This window comes from Cyprinus carpio, chromosome B19, assembly GCF_018340385.1.
Source record: "Cyprinus carpio isolate SPL01 chromosome B19, ASM1834038v1, whole genome shotgun sequence".
Taxonomy (NCBI): domain Eukaryota; kingdom Metazoa; phylum Chordata; class Actinopteri; order Cypriniformes; family Cyprinidae; genus Cyprinus; species Cyprinus carpio.
The window spans coordinates 8382857-8389973 of record NC_056615.1 but is presented as its reverse complement, the minus strand read 5'-3'; the positions used below and the strand labels follow the sequence as shown (position 1 = coordinate 8389973).

The 7117-nt window shown below is 44.7% G+C and overlaps 1 pseudogene; it reads left to right on the top strand.

Annotated features, from left to right (window-relative positions):
- The first annotated feature begins 492 nt into the window (after window positions 1-492).
- On the top strand, window positions 493-4823 carry LOC109068752 (annotated as a pseudogene).
- Window positions 4824-7117: the final 2294 nt, after the last annotated feature.

The following is a 7117-nucleotide window of genomic DNA, read 5'->3' as shown; positions in this document are numbered from 1 at the left end:
TTATGGTGATTTTAAGTGATTTTAATCTCTCAGCATAGAGAACAGAGATGTGTCTCAGTGTTTCTAATAAGGATTTCTCATCTGTAGTACTGTGCATATACATATTTTTAAATTAACATTAATAATGGAGAAGCAAAAAATGTTTCATTGAATTATTTTTAGTGCAGCCCTTCAAGAAGAACCTCAGAATAAACCATCATTAGGTTTCATGCAGTTTCACTGTTAATGGAAGCAAATTTTCATTATTCAAGGAAATATATTCAAGACACTTTAGTCAGACTAACCATAAATCTGAAGGATAATAGTCCTTAATTCATAAGTACAGAGACAATCTGATAAGAGTTCTTTTCATTGGATGCAAGGTTTTTGTTGCAGAGGGACTATTTGCGGTGTAGGCCGGGGTGAAACCCGGAATGTTTGTTTGTTATTTTGCTTCCCCCCGGTCCTAGTTAAGTTGTTGCACACCGGATGTTTTGGTATGTGTTTGTTGCCGTTTTGCAAGCCAGTTTCTGTATTTGCTGCTGAGTTTAGTAAAGACGATAAACAGCAATGTCTGCGTGCATCTTTAAATACTCGGGTTATCACACTGGCGACGAGGATTAAAACCGATAATAACCAAGCCAATGTTCCAGTAAGTCAGCCGGTTCTGCAGCGAAGAAGTTGGCAAATAATTAAACACAAGCTATGGCTGCTACTGTCGGCTCGCTCAGTGAGTTTTCCGAGAAGGATGGTGACTGGGTGGAATATGTCGAGAGACTGGAGCACTTTTTCCTGGCTAATGACATTGTGGATGAGGAGAAACAACGATCAATCCTCCTGAGTGTGTGCGGGGCTAAAACGTACAGATTGATCCGAAATCTTGCAACGCCGCAGAAACCGGGAGAGATCGGGTTCAAAGAAATTGTGGAGATGGTGCAAAATCACCTCAATCCCAAGCCCTCGGTGATTGTGCAGCGCTTCAAGTTTCACACGCATTAACGCAAGTCAGGAGTGACAGTGGCGGAGTTTGTGGCGGAACTGAGGCAGCTATCTGAGCACTGTGAGTTCAGGGCAGTGCTGGAGGACATGTTGCGGGACAGGTTAGTCTGTGGAATTAACGATGACGTCATTCAGCGCCGCTTATTGGGTGAAGCCACACTGACTTTCAAAAAGGCTTTGGACATTGCCCTAGCCATGGAGACGGCGGCAAACAACACGATGGACATAAAAAATGCAGGGGGAGGGACGCTATCAGATACTGCCCATTTTGTAGCAAAAGAAAGCAAAAGTAGTTCAGGAAGACCCACAGAGTGTTATCGTCGGTGGGGGTCCGCATTTTGCGAATGACTGTGGCTTTAAAGACGCTGTTTGCCATAATTGCCAGAAAAGGGGGCATATTGCAAAAAAGTGCAGGGGTGCTAAAAATAAACAGACAAAAGGATGGGGAAAAGCACCTAAGCCCAACACACATCACCTGCAGAGTGAGGATTTTGAGGAGCAGTGCTCATTCAACATGTTTAATATCCGTGGCCAGCCCCGGGCTCAGCCCATCTATGCAACAGTTAAGGTGAATGGCAAAGAGCTGAACATGGAAGTGGACACTGGGGGCCTCAGCTTCAGTAATCAGTCAAACCCACATTCAACAGGTTGTGGAGCTCAGGGGGTGCACCTGCAATGGAAGAGACAAGTATTAGGCTCAGAACGTACACGGGTGAGTGCATCCCACTCGCGGGGGCTATCAAGGTGGACATTGTATATCAAGAACAGCGGGCCGCGGTGACACTGCTTGTGGTCGAGGGGGAGGGACCGAGCTTGTTGGGGCGGGATCTCCTCCAGAAAATTCACCTGAATTGGGGACAGATCTGGGGTGAAATCAAACATACCACTGTGGTACAGGACATCATAGGGAAATATGCTGATGTCTTTAAAGAGGAATTGGGTACCCTCCGAGGGACCACAGTTTAAACTGTGTGTGGACCCCAAAGCACAACCGCGTTTCTTCAAACCACGAACAGTACCATATGCCATGAAAGCTAAGGTTGAGGCGGAGTTGGAAAGGCTACAAAGGGCAGGGGTGATTGAGCCTGTGGAGTTTTCTGACTGGGCAGCCCCAATAGTGCCAGTGGTGAAGGAGGACGGGGAAGTGCGCATATGTGGGGATTACAAAATGACCATTAATCAGGCCTCACAGCTCGACACCTACCCCCTACCGCGAGTGGAGGACCTATTTGCTACACTAGCAGGTGGAAAAACATTCATTAAACTAGACATGAGTCACGCATATCAGCAACTTTTGCTAGATGGAGACTCTAAGCAATATGTGACTATAAACGCTCACAAGGGCCTATTCAAGTATAACCGCCTGGTGTTTGGCGTTGCCTCAAGCCCGGCTATTTTCCAACGCACCATGGACAATCTGTTTCAGAACATTCCCCAGGTTGCCGTCTACCTGGATGACATTCTCGTCACAGGTAAAACAGAAGAGGAACACTTGCAAAACCTTGACCTGGTGTTAAAGAGAATGTCTGAGGCTGGGCTGCGTCTGAAATGCAGTAAGTGTGTTTTTCAAGCTCCAAGTGTCACATATTTGGGCCATCGGATTTCAGCTCAGGGCTTGTCTCCAGTCGAAGACAAAGTGAGAGCAATTAAGTAAGCCCCAACACCAAAGGACATTGCAGAGCTTAGGTCATTTCTGGGTCTAGTGAACTATTATGGGAAGTTTTTACCAGACCTCTCGAGCGTGCTGGCCCCACTCTACCAGCTGCTACACAAAGGCTGTGTGTGGAGATGGCAGCAGGATCAGGACAACGCTTTCCAGCACGTAAAGGGACTGTTACACTCAACACGACTGCTGGTACATTTTGACCCAGACAAGGAGGTCATTCTATCGTGTGATGCCTCCCCGTATGGACTGGGGGCAGTTCTTTTCGCACCGCATGGAGGATGGAAGTGAAAAGCCTATCAGCTATGTGTCACGTACTCTTTACTGCAGCAGAAAAGGGGGTACTCGCAATTAGAGAAGGAGGGCCTGGCGGTTGTTTTTTGCAGTAAAGCGTTTCCACCACTACCTGTTTGGTCGCCCTTTTACCATCTTCACAGACCATAAGCCTCTAATGGGGGGTCTGTTCAGTGAGACAAAGGGCATTCCACCCATGGCCTCAGCAAGAATACAGCGCTGGGCATTAACCCTGTCAGCATACCAGTATAGCATAGAGTACAAGGCGGGTAGCGACAATGCAAAATGCTGATGCTTTTAGCCGTCTGCCTCTCCCAGACACACCACACCACACAGGCTTTCCCCCAGAGACTGTTTTTTCTGATGGACAGACTGTCACAGGCTCCAGTGACAGCAAAGCAAATAAAGCTGTGGACTGAAAGAGACCCAGTGTTGTCGCAGGTGAAGAGGTGGGTGATGCAGGGGGTGGCCTGACACTGTGGAACAGGAGGGGGTCAAACCTTACGTCAAGCGCAAACTTGAATTAAGTGTCCTTGATGGCTGTCTCCTCTGGGGTTCCAGAGTGATTGTCCCACCTCCGGGCGGGCTCAAGTGATGGACGAGCTACATGAAGCCCACCCCGGGGTTTCCCGTATGAAAAGTCTCGCCAGATCATTTGTGTGGTGGCCTGGGATGGACTGTGCTTTAGAAGAAAAGGTGAAGGTATGTTCTCAGTGTCAAAGCAACCTGAAGATGCCAGCGGCAGCGCCACTACACCCATGGCAGTGGCCCAGCTGTCCGTGGTCCAGACTTCACCTGGATTTTGCTGGCCCATTTATGGGTCGGATGTTTTTAGTGCTAGTGGATGCACACTCCAAGTGGCTCGAGGCACATATCATGTCAAATATTACTGCACCTACTACTACAGACACACTGAGAAGCATTTTCGCAACACATGGACTGCCAGACACAATTGTGACAGACAACGGGCCCACTTTCACCAGTGAGGTTTTCAAGGAGTTTATGGATAGAAACGGGATTCGTCATGTCTGCACGGCCCCCTATCATCCCGCGTCCAACGGCTTGGCAGAGCGGGCTGTGGAGACTTTCAAAGAGGGGCTGCGGAAGATGTCAGGACAATCGCTGGAAACCAAGCTCGCACGCTTCCTGTTTCAATACAGGATTACTCCACACACAACTACGGGAGTGTCTCCAGCTGAGATGTTGCTGGGGAGGAGACCAAAGTCTCATCTGGACCTCCTCCAGCCAGACATCAGAGCGAGGGTTGCCAGGTATCAGGAGGAGCAAAAAGCAAGGCGGGACCAACATGCCAAAGAGAGACATTTTCACCCAGGGGACAGAGTGTATGTCAAGAACTTTGCCATAGGTTCACCCTGGTTGCAGGGCTAGTATCTTTTGTTGTGGAATTATGTGATGGTAGGCAGGTGCGCAGGCACCAAGATCACTTGCGGGTCCGCCATGATGGGGGAGGGAAGAGTTCTCACGGGGTTTCATGCAAAGTCAGTGGGGGCGGCTCTGCAGAGGCCGTGCCAATAGCTCCAGGGCACGCGGAAATGTCACATGAGGGCCTGTCTGAGCCCTCAGAGGAGGCACCTGATGAATTGTCGGAGCGGGCAGCTACGGCTGACCCTGCTCAGAGCCTACCTGGGGGACCAGAGCCTGCCTCCAGTGCGGAGGACACCATTCCTGAGCTTAGGAGATCTAAGAGACAACACAAGCCTCCAAACAGACTGACATGTTGAGCTACAGATACACAAAGATTAAATATACCATATAAAAGAGTGTTGTTTGTTTAACAAAAATTTGATGTTCATATTGCTACCAATGTTTCTCCTGGTAAAGAGGCACTTATCTTACAGTGTGTGTATTAATGTTTTATGTTTGCACTTTAAGAGGGAAAAGTGTTGCAGAGGGACTATTTGCGGTGTAGGCCGGGGGTGAAACCCAGAATGTTTGTTTGTTATTTTGCTTCCCCCCGGTCCTAGTTAAGTTGTTGCACACCGGATGTTCTGGTATGTGTTGTTGCCGTTTTGCAAGCCAGTTTCTGTTTTTGCTGCTGAGTTTAGTAAAGACGATAAACAGCAATGTCTGCGTGCATCTTTAAATACTCGGGTTATCACAGTTTTGTTGTTGTTGTTGTTTTAGTCTTCCACAGGTATAGCTCACCAGAAAATTAAAATTTGCTGAAAATTTACTCATCCTCGGATGTAGATGAGTTTGTTTCTAAGCATTATTATTGATTATGGACTATATTTGGCCAGAAGTGTGTAATTTTGTTTAGTTCAATGTGCTAGTGAATTTGATTTTCCGAAACCATTTAATTTATTTCATTGTTCTGAAATAGCGACATTGGTTCTATTGATATGGCATTTGAACAGAACAATGGAAAACAGATTAATGAAAACCTGTTTGGAAACAGACATTGAGCCTCATTAATGAAACACAGAATTTCTTTTTTGTGTGGTTCATAAAACCATTCATATGTAAAATGTTTTTGGATTCCTGTGAATTTGGAAACAATTCTGTTTGTTATAGCATACTGTAGGCTTAACCAGTAACAAACAAATTCTGTTAAAGTAAAAAAATAAAATAAAAAAAAGACAGAGAGAGAGAACTTTATACCACACAATGGAGACTGTACTCCAGTGAATATTTCTCAGGGTAGGGTTATTTTTTGAAAATCAATTTCAGGCAAGTATTGGCTTTAAAAAACATCTATTGAACATTTCCAACTGTTATTGCCTAGAACAGAGTTACGGTTCATTTAACACACATTGACCTTCTGTGACAACATGGCTCAATAGTACATGTCACAGTGGATAAAAATGCCTTTAAAGAGCATACTATAAGCTTTTCAGCAAGTAACCTATTGTTAACATAAAATATTTCATAAAACTTGTTACTGAATAGGAATTCAAAAGTTTGGGGTCAGTATTTTTATTTATTTTTTATTCAAAGAGGGTACATTTCAATTACATGAATTCTGAAGGCACAGGGTGTGTCTACGTGGGGCACCGGCCCCCCATGAAATTTGGCTGACCACACCAGATCCCCCCCAACACCCACCAGATGTCTTGCAACAGGCATGTTTTTAGTAAATTTCTAACTGCATCTGGCGGTGGCGGATCCTGGCATGTGCAGCTGCCTAGGGCTGCTTTCTTCTCCTCTTTATATTTAATTTTAGGCAGTTTTTATAGCATGATATATGACAAATATCGAGAGCGCATAATGATACGTGATCCATGTAATGCGTGAGGACGAATCTCTCCACTCACAAGTGGATTTCCTGCACTCACAAATCCATCAATATATTTGTAAAATTTAAAGCACAGTCTCCTATTTTCTCCTACTATACAAAATACTGATATAGAATATAATTCATGTCATTTTGAAGATAACTGTAATTGGTTTTATTATATGATAATATGTTGTTGGTTGCCGTCACAGCTGTGTATGTTTGTTAGTTTGTTGTAAGCATATATTGTTCCAAAAGCAATTCCTATATTATATAGCCTCTACATTCAAAAACAAGTGCAGCACACATGATACCCTTGTACTCCTTTATAGTAATTGCTTACATTCACGATACACATCCAAGGCCCATACTGCTGTAATCCATTGAAAGTGTGGAGCGCAACACTCTTTTGGCTGAAATCCAAGGTAGTTTTTACATCAATACTCCTTTGAAAATGTTTTCCCCCTCTGCTGCTGGACATAAGTGATTTCTATTGATCTTCTAATGAATTTCGAGCAGAAGGTGAATACTACTGCATAATTGATAATAATGCTGACCGAAAGCTCACGTTTGAGAAAGGAAGATGGCTCCTGGCTAAATATTGTTATGGAAAACTGCTAACGCCCTGGGAATGCAAACTTTGTTCATTCTGTAGGCATTTATAAATGTTTTAATACTGTTATTCTCCTCATATAGATGGAGATTCCTGAAAATTTCAATTGCCGTACGAGGTTCTGGATATGAAGTGGGATTTATGCATAGTTTCCCGTCACCATGGGATCAAAGCGTAGATTTGGGTCAAGGGGGTTGGTTTATTAGTTCGTGTGCACCTCTGCTTCTTATCAATCTATTTCAGATTACATATGCAAACACGGCAGCAAATATCTCGCTACAACAGTAATGCAATTGCGGATACAACTATTTTCTTTCAGCTGCCATTTTAATAT